The sequence below is a fragment of the Neoarius graeffei genome, chromosome 4 (genome assembly GCF_027579695.1).
Source record: "Neoarius graeffei isolate fNeoGra1 chromosome 4, fNeoGra1.pri, whole genome shotgun sequence".
Lineage (NCBI taxonomy): Eukaryota > Metazoa > Chordata > Actinopteri > Siluriformes > Ariidae > Neoarius > Neoarius graeffei.
Window position 1 is genome coordinate 24793675 of NC_083572.1, and position 20094 is coordinate 24813768.

Consider the following 20094-nt stretch of genomic DNA (forward strand, 5'->3'; position numbering starts at 1 on the left):
TAGGAACAGGCTGTGAAGGCGCACCTGCTTTAGGAAAGCTGTTTTCATGCACTCAGTGACACAAATTGTGATTTCCCACTCTGAACGAGTGCATATCACAGTACTATGTTGAAAACTCGTTTCAGACGTGCTTTTACAGTGAAAATGACCAATATGATGAAAATGTGTTAAAGGCTCGAAAACATGAAAATCCATGCTTAGAAATTGTTTCATGTCACATATGCTCGAATGCACTCATTTCACTCAAAATCAATGTTCCTTGTCAAACGTTTGCTTTATGCTCTGAAAAGGGGTTAGGAACAAGCTGAAGGCGCTCCTGCCGTAGGAAAGCTGTTTTCATGCACTCAGTGGTTTTTCCCACTCTGAACAAGTGAATATCACAGTCACATGTAGAATGCACTCATTCATGTCGCATGTAGAATGCCCTCATTTCACTCAAAATCAATGTTCCTTGAAAATGTGTTAAACGCTCGAAAACATGAAAATCCATGCTTAGAAATTGTTTCATGTCACATATGCTCGAATGCACTCATTTCACTCAAAATCAATGTTCCTAGTCAAACGTTTGCTTTATGCTCTGAAAAGGGGTTAGGAACAGGCTGAAGGCGCTCCTGCTGTAGGAAAGCTGTTTTCATGCACTCAGTGGTTTTTCCCACTCTGAACAAGTGAATATCACAGTCACTTGTAGAATGCACTCATTCATGTCGCATGTAGAATGCCCTCATTTCACTCAAAATCAATGTTCCTTGAAAATGTGTTAAACGCTCGAAAACATGAAAATCCATGCTTTGAAAATATTTCATGTCACATATGCTCGAATGCACTCATTTCACTCAAAATCAATGTTCCTTGTCAAACGTTTGCTTTATGCGCTGAAAAGGCGTTAGGAACAGGCTGAAGGTGCTCCTGCTGTAGGAAAGCTGTTTTCATGCACTCAGTAACACAAAGTGTGTTTTCCCACTCTGAACAAGTGCATATCACAGTCACATGTAGAATGCACTCATTCATGTCACATGTAGAATGCACTCATTTCACTCAGAATCAATGTTCCTTGTCAAAAGTTTGCTTTATGCGCTGAAAAGGCGTTAGGAACAGGCTGTGAAGGCGCACCTGCTTTAGGAAAGCTGTTTTCATGCACTCAGTGACACAAATTGTGATTTCCCACTCTGAACGAGTGCATATCACAGTACTATGTTGAAAACTCGTTTCAGACGTGCTTTTACAGTGAAAATGACCAATATGATGAAAATGTGTTAAAGGCTCGAAAACATGAAAATCCATGCTTAGAAATTGTTTCATGTCACATATGCTCGAATGCACTCATTTCACTCAAAATCAATGTTCCTTGTCAAACGTTTGCTTTATGCTCTGAAAAGGGGTTAGGAACAAGCTGAAGGCGCTCCTGCCGTAGGAAAGCTGTTTTCATGCACTCAGTGGTTTTTCCCACTCTGAACAAGTGAATATCACAGTCACATGTAGAATGCACTCATTCATGTCGCATGTAGAATGCCCTCATTTCACTCAAAATCAATGTTCCTTGAAAATGTGTTAAACGCTCGAAAACATGAAAATCCATGCTTAGAAATTGTTTCATGTCACATATGCTCGAATGCACTCATTTCACCCAAAATCAATGTTCCTTGTCAAACGTTTGCTTTATGCGCTGAAAAGGCGTTAGGAACAGGCTGTGAAGGCGCACCTGCTTTAGGAAAGCTGTTTTCATGCACTCAGTGACACAAATTGTGATTTCCCACTCTGAACGAGTGCATATCACAGTACTATGTTGAAAACTCGTTTCAGACGTGCTTTTACAGTTAAAATGACCAATGTGATGAAAATGTGTTAAAGGCTCGAAAACATGAAAATCCATGCTTAGAAATTGTTTCATGTCACATATGCTCGAATGCACTCATTTCACTCAAAATCAATGTTCCTTGTCAAACGTTTGCTTTATGCGCTGAAAAGGCGTTAGGAACAGGCTGTGAAGGCGCACCTGCTTTAGGAAAGCTGTTTTCATGCACTCAGTGACACAAATTGTGATTTCCCACTCTGAACGAGTGCATATCACAGTACTATGTTGAAAACTCGTTTCAGACGTGCTTTTACAGTTAAAATGACCAATATGATGAAAATGTGTTAAAGGCTCGAAAACATGAAAATCCATGCTTAGAAATTGTTTCATGTCACATATGCTCGAATGCACTCATTTCACTCAAAATCAATGTTCCTTGTCAAACGTTTGCTTTATGCGCTGAAAAGGCGTTAGGAACAGGCTGTGAAGGCGCACCTGCTTTAGGAAAGCTGTTTTCATGCACTCAGTGACACAAATTGTGATTTCCCACTCTGAACGAGTGCATATCACAGTACTATGTTGAAAACTCGTTTCAGACGTGCTTTTACAGTGAAAATGACCAATATGATGAAAATGTGTTAAAGGCTCGAAAACATGAAAATCCATGCTTAGAAATTGTTTCATGTCACATATGCTCGAATGCACTCATTTCACTCAAAATCAATGTTCCTTGTCAAACGTTTGCTTTATGCTCTGAAAAGGGGTTAGGAACAAGCTGAAGGCGCTCCTGCCGTAGGAAAGCTGTTTTCATGCACTCAGTGGTTTTTCCCACTCTGAACAAGTGAATATCACAGTCACATGTAGAATGCACTCATTCATGTCGCATGTAGAATGCCCTCATTTCACTCAAAATCAATGTTCCTTGAAAATGTGTTAAACGCTCGAAAACATGAAAATCCATGCTTAGAAATTGTTTCATGTCACATATGCTCGAATGCACTCATTTCACCCAAAATCAATGTTCCTTGTCAAACGTTTGCTTTATGCGCTGAAAAGGCGTTAGGAACAGGCTGTGAAGGCGCACCTGCTTTAGGAAAGCTGTTTTCATGCACTCAGTGACACAAATTGTGATTTCCCACTCTGAACGAGTGCATATCACAGTACTATGTTGAAAACTCGGTTCAGACGTGCTTTTACAGTGAAAATGACCAATATGATGAAAATGTGTTAAAGGCTCGAAAACATGAAAATCCATGCTTAGAAATTGTTTCATGTCACATATGCTCGAATGCACTCATTTCACTCAAAATCAATGTTCCTTGTCAAACGTTTGCTTTATGCTCTGAAAAGGGGTTAGGAACAAGCTGAAGGCGCTCCTGCCGTAGGAAAGCTGTTTTCATGCACTCAGTGGTTTTTCCCACTCTGAACAAGTGAATATCACAGTCACATGTAGAATGCACTCATTCATGTCGCATGTAGAATGCCCTCATTTCACTCAAAATCAATGTTCCTTGAAAATGTGTTAAACGCTGGAAAACATGAAAATCCATGCTTAGAAATTGTTTCATGTCACATATGCTCGAATGCACTCATTTCACTCAAAATCAATGTTCCTAGTCAAACGTTTGCTTTATGCTCTGAAAAGGGGTTAGGAACAGGCTGAAGGCGCTCCTGCTGTAGGAAAGCTGTTTTCATGCACTCAGTGGTTTTTCCCACTCTGAACAAGTGAATATCACAGTCACTTGTAGAATGCACTCATTCATGTCGCATGTAGAATGCCCTCATTTCACTCAAAATCAATGTTCCTTGAAAATGTGTTAAACGCTCGAAAACATGAAAATCCATGCTTTGAAAATATTTCATGTCACATATGCTCGAATGCACTCATTTCACTCAAAATCAATGTTCCTTGTCAAACGTTTGCTTTATGCGCTGAAAAGGCGTTAGGAACAGGCTGAAGGTGCTCCTGCTGTAGGAAAGCTGTTTTCATGCACTCAGTAACACAAAGTGTGTTTTCCCACTCTGAACAAGTGCATATCACAGTCACATGTAGAATGCACTCATTCATGTCACATGTAGAATGCACTCATTTCACTCAGAATCAATGTTCCTTGTCAAAAGTTTGCTTTATGCGCTGAAAAGGCGTTAGGAACAGGCTGTGAAGGCGCACCTGCTTTAGGAAAGCTGTTTTCATGCACTCAGTGACACAAATTGTGATTTCCCACTCTGAACGAGTGCATATCACAGTACTATGTTGAAAACTCGTTTCAGACGTGCTTTTACAGTTAAAATGACCAATATGATGAAAATGTGTTAAAGGCTCGAAAACATGAAAATCCATGCTTAGAAATTGTTTCATGTCACATATGCTCGAATGCACTCATTTCACTCAAAATCAATGTTCCTTGTCAAACGTTTGCTTTATGCGCTGAAAAGGCGTTAGGAACAGGCTGTGAAGGCGCACCTGCTTTAGGAAAGCTGTTTTCATGCACTCAGTGACACAAATTGTGATTTCCCACTCTGAACGAGTGCATATCACAGTACTATGTTGAAAACTCGTTTCAGACGTGCTTTTACAGTTAAAATGACCAATATGATGAAAATGTGTTAAAGGCTCGAAAACATGAAAATCCATGCTTAGAAATTGTTTCATGTCACATATGCTCGAATGCACTCATTTCACTCAAAATCAATGTTCCTTGTCAAACGTTTGCTTTATGCTCTGAAAAGGGGTTAGGAACAAGCTGAAGGCGCTCCTGCCGTAGGAAAGCTGTTTTCATGCACTCAGTGGTTTTTCCCACTCTGAACAAGTGAATATCACAGTCACATGTAGAATGCACTCATTCATGTCGCATGTAGAATGCCCTCATTTCACTCAAAATCAATGTTCCTTGAAAATGTGTTAAACGCTCGAAAACATGAAAATCCATGCTTAGAAATTGTTTCATGTCACATATGCTCGAATGCACTCATTTCACTCAAAATCAATGTTCCTTGTCAAACGTTTGCTTTATGCGCTGAAAAGGCGTTAGGAACAGGCTGTGAAGGCGCACCTGCTTTAGGAAAGCTGTTTTCATGCACTCAGTGACACAAATTGTGATTTCCCACTCTGAACGAGTGCATATCACAGTACTATGTTGAAAACTCGTTTCAGACGTGCTTTTACAGTGAAAATGACCAATATGATGAAAATGTGTTAAAGGCTCGAAAACATGAAAATCCATGCTTAGAAATTGTTTCATGTCACATATGCTCGAATGCACTCATTTCACTCAAAATCAATGTTCCTTGTCAAACGTTTGCTTTATGCTCTGAAAAGGGGTTAGGAACAAGCTGAAGGCGCTCCTGCCGTAGGAAAGCTGTTTTCATGCACTCAGTGGTTTTTCCCACTCTGAACAAGTGAATATCACAGTCACATGTAGAATGCACTCATTCATGTCGCATGTAGAATGCCCTCATTTCACTCAAAATCAATGTTCCTTGAAAATGTGTTAAACGCTCGAAAACATGAAAATCCATGCTTAGAAATTGTTTCATGTCACATATGCTCGAATGCACTCATTTCACCCAAAATCAATGTTCCTTGTCAAACGTTTGCTTTATGCGCTGAAAAGGCGTTAGGAACAGGCTGTGAAGGCGCACCTGCTTTAGGAAAGCTGTTTTCATGCACTCAGTGACACAAATTGTGATTTCCCACTCTGAACGAGTGCATATCACAGTACTATGTTGAAAACTCGTTTCAGACGTGCTTTTACAGTGAAAATGACCAATATGATGAAAATGTGTTAAAGGCTCGAAAACATGAAAATCCATGCTTAGAAATTGTTTCATGTCACATATGCTCGAATGCACTCATTTCACTCAAAATCAATGTTCCTTGTCAAACGTTTGCTTTATGCTCTGAAAAGGGGTTAGGAACAAGCTGAAGGCGCTCCTGCCGTAGGAAAGCTGTTTTCATGCACTCAGTGGTTTTTCCCACTCTGAACAAGTGAATATCACAGTCACATGTAGAATGCACTCATTCATGTCGCATGTAGAATGCCCTCATTTCACTCAAAATCAATGTTCCTTGAAAATGTGTTAAACGCTCGAAAACATGAAAATCCATGCTTAGAAATTGTTTCATGTCACATATGCTCGAATGCACTCATTTCACTCAAAATCAATGTTCCTAGTCAAACGTTTGCTTTATGCTCTGAAAAGGGGTTAGGAACAGGCTGAAGGCGCTCCTGCTGTAGGAAAGCTGTTTTCATGCACTCAGTGGTTTTTCCCACTCTGAACAAGTGAATATCACAGTCACTTGTAGAATGCACTCATTCATGTCGCATGTAGAATGCCCTCATTTCACTCAAAATCAATGTTCCTTGAAAATGTGTTAAACGCTCGAAAACATGAAAATCCATGCTTTGAAAATATTTCATGTCACATATGCTCGAATGCACTCATTTCACTCAAAATCAATGTTCCTTGTCAAACGTTTGCTTTATGCGCTGAAAAGGCGTTAGGAACAGGCTGAAGGTGCTCCTGCTGTAGGAAAGCTGTTTTCATGCACTCAGTAACACAAAGTGTGTTTTCCCACTCTGAACAAGTGCATATCACAGTCACATGTAGAATGCACTCATTCATGTCACATGTAGAATGCACTCATTTCACTCAGAATCAATGTTCCTTGTCAAAAGTTTGCTTTATGCGCTGAAAAGGCGTTAGGAACAGGCTGTGAAGGCGCACCTGCTTTAGGAAAGCTGTTTTCATGCACTCAGTGACACAAATTGTGATTTCCCACTCTGAACGAGTGCATATCACAGTACTATGTTGAAAACTCGTTTCAGACGTGCTTTTACAGTGAAAATGACCAATATGATGAAAATGTGTTAAAGGCTCGAAAACATGAAAATCCATGCTTAGAAATTGTTTCATGTCACATATGCTCGAATGCACTCATTTCACTCAAAATCAATGTTCCTTGTCAAACGTTTGCTTTATGCTCTGAAAAGGGGTTAGGAACAAGCTGAAGGCGCTCCTGCCGTAGGAAAGCTGTTTTCATGCACTCAGTGGTTTTTCCCACTCTGAACAAGTGAATATCACAGTCACATGTAGAATGCACTCATTCATGTCGCATGTAGAATGCCCTCATTTCACTCAAAATCAATGTTCCTTGAAAATGTGTTAAACGCTCGAAAACATGAAAATCCATGCTTAGAAATTGTTTCATGTCACATATGCTCGAATGCACTCATTTCACCCAAAATCAATGTTCCTTGTCAAACGTTTGCTTTATGCGCTGAAAAGGCGTTAGGAACAGGCTGTGAAGGCGCACCTGCTTTAGGAAAGCTGTTTTCATGCACTCAGTGACACAAATTGTGATTTCCCACTCTGAACGAGTGCATATCACAGTACTATGTTGAAAACTCGTTTCTGACGTGCTTTTACAGTTAAAATGACCAATATGATGAAAATGTGTTAAAGGCTCGAAAACATGAAAATCCATGCTTAGAAATTGTTTCATGTCACATATGCTCGAATGCACTCATTTCACTCAAAATCAATGTTCCTTGTCAAACGTTTGCTTTATGCGCTGAAAAGGCGTTAGGAACAGGCTGTGAAGGCGCACCTGCTTTAGGAAAGCTGTTTTCATGCACTCAGTGACACAAATTGTGATTTCCCACTCTGAACGAGTGCATATCACAGTACTATGTTGAAAACTCGTTTCAGACGTGCTTTTACAGTTAAAATGACCAATATGATGAAAATGTGTTAAAGGCTCGAAAACATGAAAATCCATGCTTAGAAATTGTTTCATGTCACATATGCTCGAATGCACTCATTTCACTCAAAATCAATGTTCCTTGTCAAACGTTTGCTTTATGCGCTGAAAAGGCGTTAGGAACAGGCTGTGAAGGCGCACCTGCTTTAGGAAAGCTGTTTTCATGCACTCAGTGACACAAATTGTGATTTCCCACTCTGAACGAGTGCATATCACAGTACTATGTTGAAAACTCGTTTCAGACGTGCTTTTACAGTGAAAATGACCAATATGATGAAAATGTGTTAAAGGCTCGAAAACATGAAAATCCATGCTTAGAAATTGTTTCATGTCACATATGCTCGAATGCACTCATTTCACTCAAAATCAATGTTCCTTGTCAAACGTTTGCTTTATGCTCTGAAAAGGGGTTAGGAACAAGCTGAAGGCGCTCCTGCCGTAGGAAAGCTGTTTTCATGCACTCAGTGGTTTTTCCCACTCTGAACAAGTGAATATCACAGTCACATGTAGAATGCACTCATTCATGTCGCATGTAGAATGCCCTCATTTCACTCAAAATCAATGTTCCTTGAAAATGTGTTAAACGCTCGAAAACATGAAAATCCATGCTTAGAAATTGTTTCATGTCACATATGCTCGAATGCACTCATTTCACCCAAAATCAATGTTCCTTGTCAAACGTTTGCTTTATGCGCTGAAAAGGCGTTAGGAACAGGCTGTGAAGGCGCACCTGCTTTAGGAAAGCTGTTTTCATGCACTCAGTGACACAAATTGTGATTTCCCACTCTGAACGAGTGCATATCACAGTACTATGTTGAAAACTCGTTTCAGACGTGCTTTTACAGTGAAAATGACCAATATGATGAAAATGTGTTAAACGCTCGAAAACATGAAAATCCATGCTTAGAAATTGTTTCATGTCACATATGCTCGAATGCACTCATTTCACTCAAAATCAATGTTCCTTGTCAAACGTTTGCTTTATGCTCTGAAAAGGGGTTAGGAACAAGCTGAAGGCGCTCCTGCCGTAGGAAAGCTGTTTTCATGCACTCAGTGGTTTTTCCCACTCTGAACAAGTGAATATCACAGTCACATGTAGAATGCACTCATTCATGTCGCATGTAGAATGCCCTCATTTCACTCAAAATCAATGTTCCTTGAAAATGTGTTAAACGCTCGAAAACATGAAAATCCATGCTTAGAAATTGTTTCATGTCACATATGCTCGAATGCACTCATTTCACTCAAAATCAATGTTCCTAGTCAAACGTTTGCTTTATGCTCTGAAAAGGGGTTAGGAACAGGCTGAAGGCGCTCCTGCTGTAGGAAAGCTGTTTTCATGCACTCAGTGGTTTTTCCCACTCTGAACAAGTGAATATCACAGTCACTTGTAGAATGCACTCATTCATGTCGCATGTAGAATGCCCTCATTTCACTCAAAATCAATGTTCCTTGAAAATGTGTTAAACGCTCGAAAACATGAAAATCCATGCTTTGAAAATATTTCATGTCACATATGCTCGAATGCACTCATTTCACTCAAAATCAATTTTCCTTGTCAAACGTTTGCTTTATGCACTGAAAAGGCGTTAGGAACAGGCTGAAGGTGCTCCTGCTGTAGGAAAGCTGTTTTCATGCACTCAGTAACACAAAGTGTGTTTTCCCACTCTGAACAAGTGCATATCACAGTCACATGTAGAATGCACTCATTCATGTCACATGTAGAATGCACTCATTTCACTCAGAATCAATGTTCCTTGTCAAAAGTTTGCTTTATGCGCTGAAAAGGCGTTAGGAACAGGCTGTGAAGGCGCACCTGCTTTAGGAAAGCTGTTTTCATGCACTCAGTGACACAAATTGTGATTTCCCACTCTGAACGAGTGCATATCACAGTACTATGTTGAAAACTCGTTTCAGACGTGCTTTTACAGTTAAAATGACCAATATGATGAAAATGTGTTAAAGGCTCGAAAACATGAAAATCCATGCTTAGAAATTGTTTCATGTCACATATGCTCGAATGCACTCATTTCACTCAAAATCAATGTTCCTTGTCAAACGTTTGCTTTATGCTCTGAAAAGGGGTTAGGAACAAGCTGAAGGCGCTCCTGCCGTAGGAAAGCTGTTTTCATGCACTCAGTGGTTTTTCCCACTCTGAACAAGTGAATATCACAGTCACATGTAGAATGCACTCATTCATGTCGCATGTAGAATGCCCTCATTTCACTCAAAATCAATGTTCCTTGAAAATGTGTTAAACGCTCGAAAACATGAAAATCCATGCTTAGAAATTGTTTCATGTCACATATGCTCGAATGCACTCATTTCACCCAAAATCAATGTTCCTTGTCAAACGTTTGCTTTATGCGCTGAAAAGGCGTTAGGAACAGGCTGTGAAGGCGCACCTGCTTTAGGAAAGCTGTTTTCATGCACTCAGTGACACAAATTGTGATTTCCCACTCTGAACGAGTGCATATCACAGTACTATGTTGAAAACTCGTTTCAGACGTGCTTTTACAGTTAAAATGACCAATATGATGAAAATGTGTTAAAGGCTCGAAAACATGAAAATCCATGCTTAGAAATTGTTTCATGTCACATATGCTCGAATGCACTCATTTCACTCAAAATCAATGTTCCTTGTCAAACGTTTGCTTTATGCGCTGAAAAGGCGTTAGGAACAGGCTGTGAAGGCGCACCTGCTTTAGGAAAGCTGTTTTCATGCACTCAGTGACACAAATTGTGATTTCCCACTCTGAACGAGTGCATATCACAGTACTATGTTGAAAACTCGTTTCAGACGTGCTTTTACAGTGAAAATGACCAATATGATGAAAATGTGTTAAAGGCTCGAAAACATGAAAATCCATGCTTAGAAATTGTTTCATGTCACATATGCTCGAATGCACTCATTTCACTCAAAATCAATGTTCCTTGTCAAACGTTTGCTTTATGCGCTGAAAAGGCGTTAGGAACAGGCTGTGAAGGCGCACCTGCTTTAGGAAAGCTGTTTTCATGCACTCAGTGACACAAATTGTGATTTCCCACTCTGAACGAGTGCATATCACAGTACTATGTTGAAAACTCGTTTCAGACGTGCTTTTACAGTGAAAATGACCAATATGATGAAAATGTGTTAAAGGCTCGAAAACATGAAAATCCATGCTTAGAAATTGTTTCATGTCACATATGCTCGAATGCACTCATTTCACTCAAAATCAATGTTCCTTGTCAAACGTTTGCTTTATGCTCTGAAAAGGGGTTAGGAACAAGCTGAAGGCGCTCCTGCCGTAGGAAAGCTGTTTTCATGCACTCAGTGGTTTTTCCCACTCTGAACAAGTGAATATCACAGTCACATGTAGAATGCACTCATTCATGTCGCATGTAGAATGCCCTCATTTCACTCAAAATCAATGTTCCTTGAAAATGTGTTAAACGCTCGAAAACATGAAAATCCATGCTTAGAAATTGTTTCATGTCACATATGCTCGAATGCACTCATTTCACTCAAAATCAATGTTCCTAGTCAAACGTTTGCTTTATGCTCTGAAAAGGGGTTAGGAACAGGCTGAAGGCGCTCCTGCTGTAGGAAAGCTGTTTTCATGCACTCAGTGGTTTTTCCCACTCTGAACAAGTGAATATCACAGTCACTTGTAGAATGCACTCATTCATGTCGCATGTAGAATGCCCTCATTTCACTCAAAATCAATGTTCCTTGAAAATGTGTTAAACGCTCGAAAACATGAAAATCCATGCTTTGAAAATATTTCATGTCACATATGCTCGAATGCACTCATTTCACTCAAAATCAATGTTCCTTGTCAAACGTTTGCTTTATGCGCTGAAAAGGCGTTAGGAACAGGCTGAAGGTGCTCCTGCTGTAGGAAAGCTGTTTTCATGCACTCAGTAACACAAAGTGTGTTTTCCCACTCTGAACAAGTGCATATCACAGTCACATGTAGAATGCACTCATTCATGTCACATGTAGAATGCACTCATTTCACTCAGAATCAATGTTCCTTGTCAAAAGTTTGCTTTATGCGCTGAAAAGGCGTTAGGAACAGGCTGTGAAGGCGCACCTGCTTTAGGAAAGCTGTTTTCATGCACTCAGTGACACAAATTGTGATTTCCCACTCTGAACGAGTGCATATCACAGTACTATGTTGAAAACTCGTTTCAGACGTGCTTTTACAGTTAAAATGACCAATATGATGAAAATGTGTTAAAGGCTCGAAAACATGAAAATCCATGCTTAGAAATTGTTTCATGTCACATATGCTCGAATGCACTCATTTCACTCAAAATCAATGTTCCTTGTCAAACGTTTGCTTTATGCGCTGAAAAGGCGTTAGGAACAGGCTGTGAAGGCGCACCTGCTTTAGGAAAGCTGTTTTCATGCACTCAGTGACACAAATTGTGATTTCCCACTCTGAACGAGTGCATATCACAGTACTATGTTGAAAACTCGTTTCAGACGTGCTTTTACAGTTAAAATGACCAATATGATGAAAATGTGTTAAAGGCTCGAAAACATGAAAATCCATGCTTAGAAATTGTTTCATGTCACATATGCTCGAATGCACTCATTTCACTCAAAATCAATGTTCCTTGTCAAACGTTTGCTTTATGCGCTGAAAAGGCGTTAGGAACAGGCTGTGAAGGCGCACCTGCTTTAGGAAAGCTGTTTTCATGCACTCAGTGACACAAATTGTGATTTCCCACTCTGAACGAGTGCATATCACAGTACTATGTTGAAAACTCGTTTCAGACGTGCTTTTACAGTGAAAATGACCAATATGATGAAAATGTGTTAAAGGCTCGAAAACATGAAAATCCATGCTTAGAAATTGTTTCATGTCACATATGCTCGAATGCACTCATTTCACTCAAAATCAATGTTCCTTGTCAAACGTTTGCTTTATGCTCTGAAAAGGGGTTAGGAACAAGCTGAAGGCGCTCCTGCCGTAGGAAAGCTGTTTTCATGCACTCAGTGGTTTTTCCCACTCTGAACAAGTGAATATCACAGTCACATGTAGAATGCACTCATTCATGTCGCATGTAGAGTGCCCTCATTTCACTCAAAATCAATGTTCCTTGAAAATGTGTTAAACGCTCGAAAACATGAAAATCCATGCTTAGAAATTGTTTCATGTCACATATGCTCGAATGCACTCATTTCACTCAAAATCAATGTTCCTAGTCAAACGTTTGCTTTATGCTCTGAAAAGGGGTTAGGAACAGGCTGAAGGCGCTCCTGCTGTAGGAAAGCTGTTTTCATGCACTCAGTGGTTTTTCCCACTCTGAACAAGTGAATATCACAGTCACTTGTAGAATGCACTCATTCATGTCGCATGTAGAATGCCCTCATTTCACTCAAAATCAATGTTCCTTGAAAATGTGTTAAACGCTCGAAAACATGAAAATCCATGCTTTGAAAATATTTCATGTCACATATGCTCGAATGCACTCATTTCACTCAAAATCAATGTTCCTTGTCAAACGTTTGCTTTATGCGCTGAAAAGGCGTTAGGAACAGGCTGAAGGTGCTCCTGCTGTAGGAAAGCTGTTTTCATGCACTCAGTAACACAAAGTGTGTTTTCCCACTCTGAACAAGTGCATATCACAGTCACATGTAGAATGCACTCATTCATGTCACATGTAGAATGCACTCATTTCACTCAGAATCAATGTTCCTTGTCAAAAGTTTGCTTTATGCGCTGAAAAGGCGTTAGGAACAGGCTGTGAAGGCGCACCTGCTTTAGGAAAGCTGTTTTCATGCACTCAGTGACACAAATTGTGATTTCCCACTCTGAACGAGTGCATATCACAGTACTATGTTGAAAACTCGTTTCAGACGTGCTTTTACAGTTAAAATGACCAATATGATGAAAATGTGTTAAAGGCTCGAAAACATGAAAATCCATGCTTAGAAATTGTTTCATGTCACATATGCTCGAATGCACTCATTTCACTCAAAATCAATGTTCCTTGTCAAACGTTTGCTTTATGCGCTGAAAAGGCGTTAGGAACAGGCTGTGAAGGCGCACCTGCTTTAGGAAAGCTGTTTTCATGCACTCAGTGACACAAATTGTGATTTCCCACTCTGAACGAGTGCATATCACAGTACTATGTTGAAAACTCGTTTCAGACGTGCTTTTACAGTGAAAATGACCAATATGATGAAAATGTGTTAAAGGCTCGAAAACATGAAAATCCATGCTTAGAAATTGTTTCATGTCACATATGCTCGAATGCACTCATTTCACTCAAAATCAATGTTCCTTGTCAAACGTTTGCTTTATGCTCTGAAAAGGGGTTAGGAACAAGCTGAAGGCGCTCCTGCCGTAGGAAAGCTGTTTTCATGCACTCAGTGGTTTTTCCCACTCTGAACAAGTGAATATCACAGTCACATGTAGAATGCACTCATTCATGTCGCATGTAGAATGCCCTCATTTCACTCAAAATCAATGTTCCTTGAAAATGTGTTAAACGCTCGAAAACATGAAAATCCATGCTTAGAAATTGTTTCATGTCACATATGCTCGAATGCACTCATTTCACCCAAAATCAATGTTCCTTGTCAAACGTTTGCTTTATGCGCTGAAAAGGCGTTAGGAACAGGCTGTGAAGGCGCACCTGCTTTAGGAAAGCTGTTTTCATGCACTCAGTGACACAAATTGTGATTTCCCACTCTGAACGAGTGCATATCACAGTACTATGTTGAAAACTCGTTTCAGACGTGCTTTTACAGTTAAAATGACCAATATGATGAAAATGTGTTAAAGGCTCGAAAACATGAAAATCCATGCTTAGAAATTGTTTCATGTCACATATGCTCGAATGCACTCATTTCACTCAAAATCAATGTTCCTTGTCAAACGTTTGCTTTATGCGCTGAAAAGGCGTTAGGAACAGGCTGTGAAGGCGCACCTGCTTTAGGAAAGCTGTTTTCATGCACTCAGTGACACAAATTGTGATTTCCCACTCTGAACGAGTGCATATCACAGTACTATGTTGAAAACTCGTTTCAGACGTGCTTTTACAGTTAAAATGACCAATATGATGAAAATGTGTTAAAGGCTCGAAAACATGAAAATCCATGCTTAGAAATTGTTTCATGTCACATATGCTCGAATGCACTCATTTCACTCAAAATCAATGTTCCTTGTCAAACGTTTGCTTTATGCGCTGAAAAGGCGTTAGGAACAGGCTGTGAAGGCGCACCTGCTTTAGGAAAGCTGTTTTCATGCACTCAGTGACACAAATTGTGATTTCCCACTCTGAACGAGTGCATATCACAGTACTATGTTGAAAACTCGTTTCAGACGTGCTTTTACAGTGAAAATGACCAATATGATGAAAATGTGTTAAAGGCTCGAAAACATGAAAATCCATGCTTAGAAATTGTTTCATGTCACATATGCTCGAATGCACTCATTTCACTCAAAATCAATGTTCCTTGTCAAACGTTTGCTTTATGCTCTGAAAAGGGGTTAGGAACAAGCTGAAGGCGCTCCTGCCGTAGGAAAGCTGTTTTCATGCACTCAGTGGTTTTTCCCACTCTGAACAAGTGAATATCACAGTCACATGTAGAATGCACTCATTCATGTCGCATGTAGAATGCCCTCATTTCACTCAAAATCAATGTTCCTTGAAAATGTGTTAAACGCTCGAAAACATGAAAATCCATGCTTAGAAATTGTTTCATGTCACATATGCTCGAATGCACTCATTTCACCCAAAATCAATGTTCCTTGTCAAACGTTTGCTTTATGCGCTGAAAAGGCGTTAGGAACAGGCTGTGAAGGCGCACCTGCTTTAGGAAAGCTGTTTTCATGCACTCAGTGACACAAATTGTGATTTCCCACTCTGAACGAGTGCATATCACAGTACTATGTTGAAAACTCGTTTCAGACGTGCTTTTACAGTGAAAATGACCAATATGATGAAAATGTGTTAAAGGCTCGAAAACATGAAAATCCATGCTTAGAAATTGTTTCATGTCACATATGCTCGAATGCACTCATTTCACTCAAAATCAATGTTCCTTGTCAAACGTTTGCTTTATGCTCTGAAAAGGGGTTAGGAACAAGCTGAAGGCGCTCCTGCCGTAGGAAAGCTGTTTTCATGCACTCAGTGGTTTTTCCCACTCTGAACAAGTGAATATCACAGTCACATGTAGAATGCACTCATTCATGTCGCATGTAGAATGCCCTCATTTCACTCAAAATCAATGTTCCTTGAAAATGTGTTAAACGCTCGAAAACATGAAAATCCATGCTTAGAAATTGTTTCATGTCACATATGCTCGAATGCACTCATTTCACTCAAAATCAATGTTCCTAGTCAAACGTTTGCTTTATGCTCTGAAAAGGGGTTAGGAACAGGCTGAAGGCGCTCCTGCTGTAGGAAAGCTGTTTTCATGCACTCAGTGGTTTTTCCCACTCTGAACAAGTGAATATCACAGTCACTTGTAGAATGCACTCATTCATGTCGCATGTAGAATGCCCTCATTTCACTCAAAATCAATGTTCCTTGAAAATGTGTTAAACGCTCGAAAACATGAAAATCCATGCTTTGAAAATATTTCATGTCACATATGCTCGAATGCACTCATTTCACTCAAAATCAATGTTCCTTGTCAAACGTTTGCTTTATGCGCTGAAAAGGCGTTAGGAACAGGCTGAAGGTGCTCCTGCTGTAGGAAAGCTGTTTTCATGCACTCAGTAACACAAAGTGTGTTTTCCCACTCTGAACAAGTGCATATCACAGTCACATGTAGAATGCACTCATTCATGTCACATGTAGAATGCACTCATTTCACTCAGAATCAATGTTCCTTGTCAAAAGTTTGCTTTATGCGCTGAAAAGGCGTTAGGAACAGGCTGTGAAGGCGAACCTGCTTTAGGAAAGCTGTTTTCATGCACTCAGTGACACAAATTGTGATTTCCCACTCTGAACGAGTGCATATCACAGTACTATGTTGAAAACTCGTTTCAGACGTGCTTTTACAGTTAAAATGACCAATATGATGAAAATGTGTTAAAGGCTCGAAAACATGAAAATCCATGCTTAGAAATTGTTTCATGTCACATATGCTCGAATGCACTCATTTCACTCAAAATCAATGTTCCTTGTCAAACGTTTGCTTTATGCTCTGAAAAGGGGTTAGGAACAAGCTGAAGGCGCTCCTGCCGTAGGAAAGCTGTTTTCATGCACTCAGTGGTTTTTCCCACTCTGAACAAGTGAATATCACAGTCACATGTAGAATGCACTCATTCATGTCGCATGTAGAATGCCCTCATTTCACTCAAAATCAATGTTCCTTGAAAATGTGTTAAACGCTCGAAAACATGAAAATCCATGCTTAGAAATTGTTTCATGTCACATATGCTCGAATGCACTCATTTCACCCAAAATCAATGTTCCTTGTCAAACGTTTGCTTTATGCGCTGAAAAGGCGTTAGGAACAGGCTGTGAAGGCGCACCTGCTTTAGGAAAGCTGTTTTCATGCACTCAGTGACACAAATTGTGATTTCCCACTCTGAACGAGTGCATATCACAGTACTATGTTGAAAACTCGTTTCTGACGTGCTTTTACAGTTAAAATGACCAATATGATGAAAATGTGTTAAAGGCTCGAAAACATCAAAATCCATGCTTAGAAATTGTTTCATGTCACATATGCTCGAATGCACTCATTTCACTCAAAATCAATGTTCCTTGTCAAACGTTTGCTTTATGCGCTGAAAAGGCGTTAGGAACAGGCTGTGAAGGCGCACCTGCTTTAGGAAAGCTGTTTTCATGCACTCAATGACACAAATTGTGATTTCCCACTCTGAACGAGTGCATATCACAGTACTATGTTGAAAACTCGTTTCAGACGTGCTTTTACAGTTAAAATGACCAATATGATGAAAATGTGTTAAAGGCTCGAAAACATGAAAATCCATGCTTAGAAATTGTTTCATGTCACATATGCTCGAATGCACTCATTTCACTCAAAATCAATGTTCCTTGTCAAACGTTTGCTTTATGCGCTGAAAAGGCGTTAGGAACAGGCTGTGAAGGCGCACCTGCTTTAGGAAAGCTGTTTTCATGCACTCAGTGACACAAATTGTGATTTCCCACTCTGAACGAGTGCATATCACAGTACTATGTTGAAAACTCGTTTCAGACGTGCTTTTACAGTGAAAATGACCAATATGATGAAAATGTGTTAAAGGCTCGAAAACATGAAAATCCATGCTTAGAAATTGTTTCATGTCACATATGCTCGAATGCACTCATTTCACTCAAAATCAATGTTCCTTGTCAAACGTTTGCTTTATGCTCTGAAAAGGGGTTAGGAACAAGCTGAAGGCGCTCCTGCCGTAGGAAAGCTGTTTTCATGCACTCAGTGGTTTTTCCCACTCTGAACAAGTGAATATCACAGTCACATGTAGAATGCACTCATTCATGTCGCATGTAGAATGCCCTCATTTCACTCAAAATCAATGTTCCTTGAAAATGTGTTAAACGCTCGAAAACATGAAAATCCATGCTTAGAAATTGTTTCATGTCACATATGCTCGAATGCACTCATTTCACCCAAAATCAATGTTCCTTGTCAAACGTTTGCTTTATGCGCTGAAAAGGCGTTAGGAACAGGCTGTGAAGGCGCACCTGCTTTAGGAAAGCTGTTTTCATGCACTCAGTGACACAAATTGTGATTTCCCACTCTGAACGAGTGCATATCACAGTACTATGTTGAAAACTCGTTTCAGACGTGCTTTTACAGTGAAAATGACCAATATGATGAAAATGTGTTAAAGGCTCGAAAACATGAAAATCCATGCTTAGAAATTGTTTCATGTCACATATGCTCGAATGCACTCATTTCACTCAAAATCAATGTTCCTTGTCAAACGTTTGCTTTATGCTCTGAAAAGGGGTTAGGAACAAGCTGAAGGCGCTCCTGCCGTAGGAAAGCTGTTTTCATGCACTCAGTGGTTTTTCCCACTCTGAACAAGTGAATATCACAGTCACATGTAGAATGCACTCATTCATGTCGCATGTAGAATGCCCTCATTTCACTCAAAATCAATGTTCCTTGAAAATGTGTTAAACGCTCGAAAACATGAAAATCCATGCTTAGAAATTGTTTCATGTCACATATGCTCGAATGCACTCATTTCACTCAAAATCAATGTTCCTAGTCAAACGTTTGCTTTATGCTCTGAAAAGGGGTTAGGAACAGGCTGAAGGCGCTCCTGCTGTAGGAAAGCTGTTTTCATGCACTCAGTGGTTTTTCCCACTCTGAACAAGTGAATATCACAGTCACTTGTAGAATGCACTCATTCATGTCGCATGTAGAATGCCCTCATTTCACTCAAAATCAATGTTCCTTGAAAATGTGTTAAACGCTCGAAAACATGAAAATCCATGCTTTGAAAATATTTCATGTCACATATGCTCGAATGCACTCATTTCACTCAAAATCAATGTTCCTTGTCAAACGTTTGCTTTATGCGCTGAAAAGGCGTTAGGAACAGGCTGAAGGTGCTCCTGCTGTAGGAAAGCTGTTTTCATGCACTCAGTAACACAAAGTGTGTTTTCCCACTCTGAACAAGTGCATATCACAGTCACATGTAGAATGCACTCATTCATGTCACATGTAGAATGCACTCATTTCACTCAGAATCAATGTTCCTTGTCAAAAGTTTGCTTTATGCGCTGAAAAGGCGTTAGGAACAGGCTGTGAAGGCGCACCTGCTTTAGGAAAGCTGTTTTCATGCACTCAGTGACACAAATTGTGATTTCCCACTCTGAACGAGTGCATATCACAGTACTATGTTGAAAACTCGTTTCAGACGTGCTTTTACAGTTAAAATGACCAATATGATGAAAATGTGTTAAAGGCTCGAAAACATGAAAATCCATGCTTAGAAATTGTTTCATGTCACATATGCTCGAATGCACTCATTTCACTCAAAATCAATGTTCCTTGTCAAACGTTTGCTTTATGCGCTGAAAAGGCGTTAGGAACAGGCTGTGAAGGCGCACCTGCTTTAGGAAAGCTGTTTTCATGCACTCAGTGACACAAATTGTGATTTCCCACTCTGAACGAGTGCATATCACAGTACTATGTTGAAAACTCGTTTCAGACGTGCTTTTACAGTTAAAATGACCAATATGATGAAAATGTGTTAAAGGCTCGAAAACATGAAAATCCATGCTTAGAAATTGTTTCATGTCACATATGCTCGAATGCACTCATTTCACTCAAAATCAATGTTCCTTGTCAAACGTTTGCTTTATGCGCTGAAAAGGCGTTAGGAACAGGCTGTGAAGGCGCACCTGCTTTAGGAAAGCTGTTTTCATGCACTCAGTGACACAAATTGTGATTTCCCACTCTGAACGAGTGCATATCACAGTACTATGTTGAAAACTCGTTTCAGACGTGCTTTTACAGTGAAAATGACCAATATGATGAAAATGTGTTAAAGGCTCGAAAACATGAAAATCCATGCTTAGAAATTGTTTCATGTCACATATG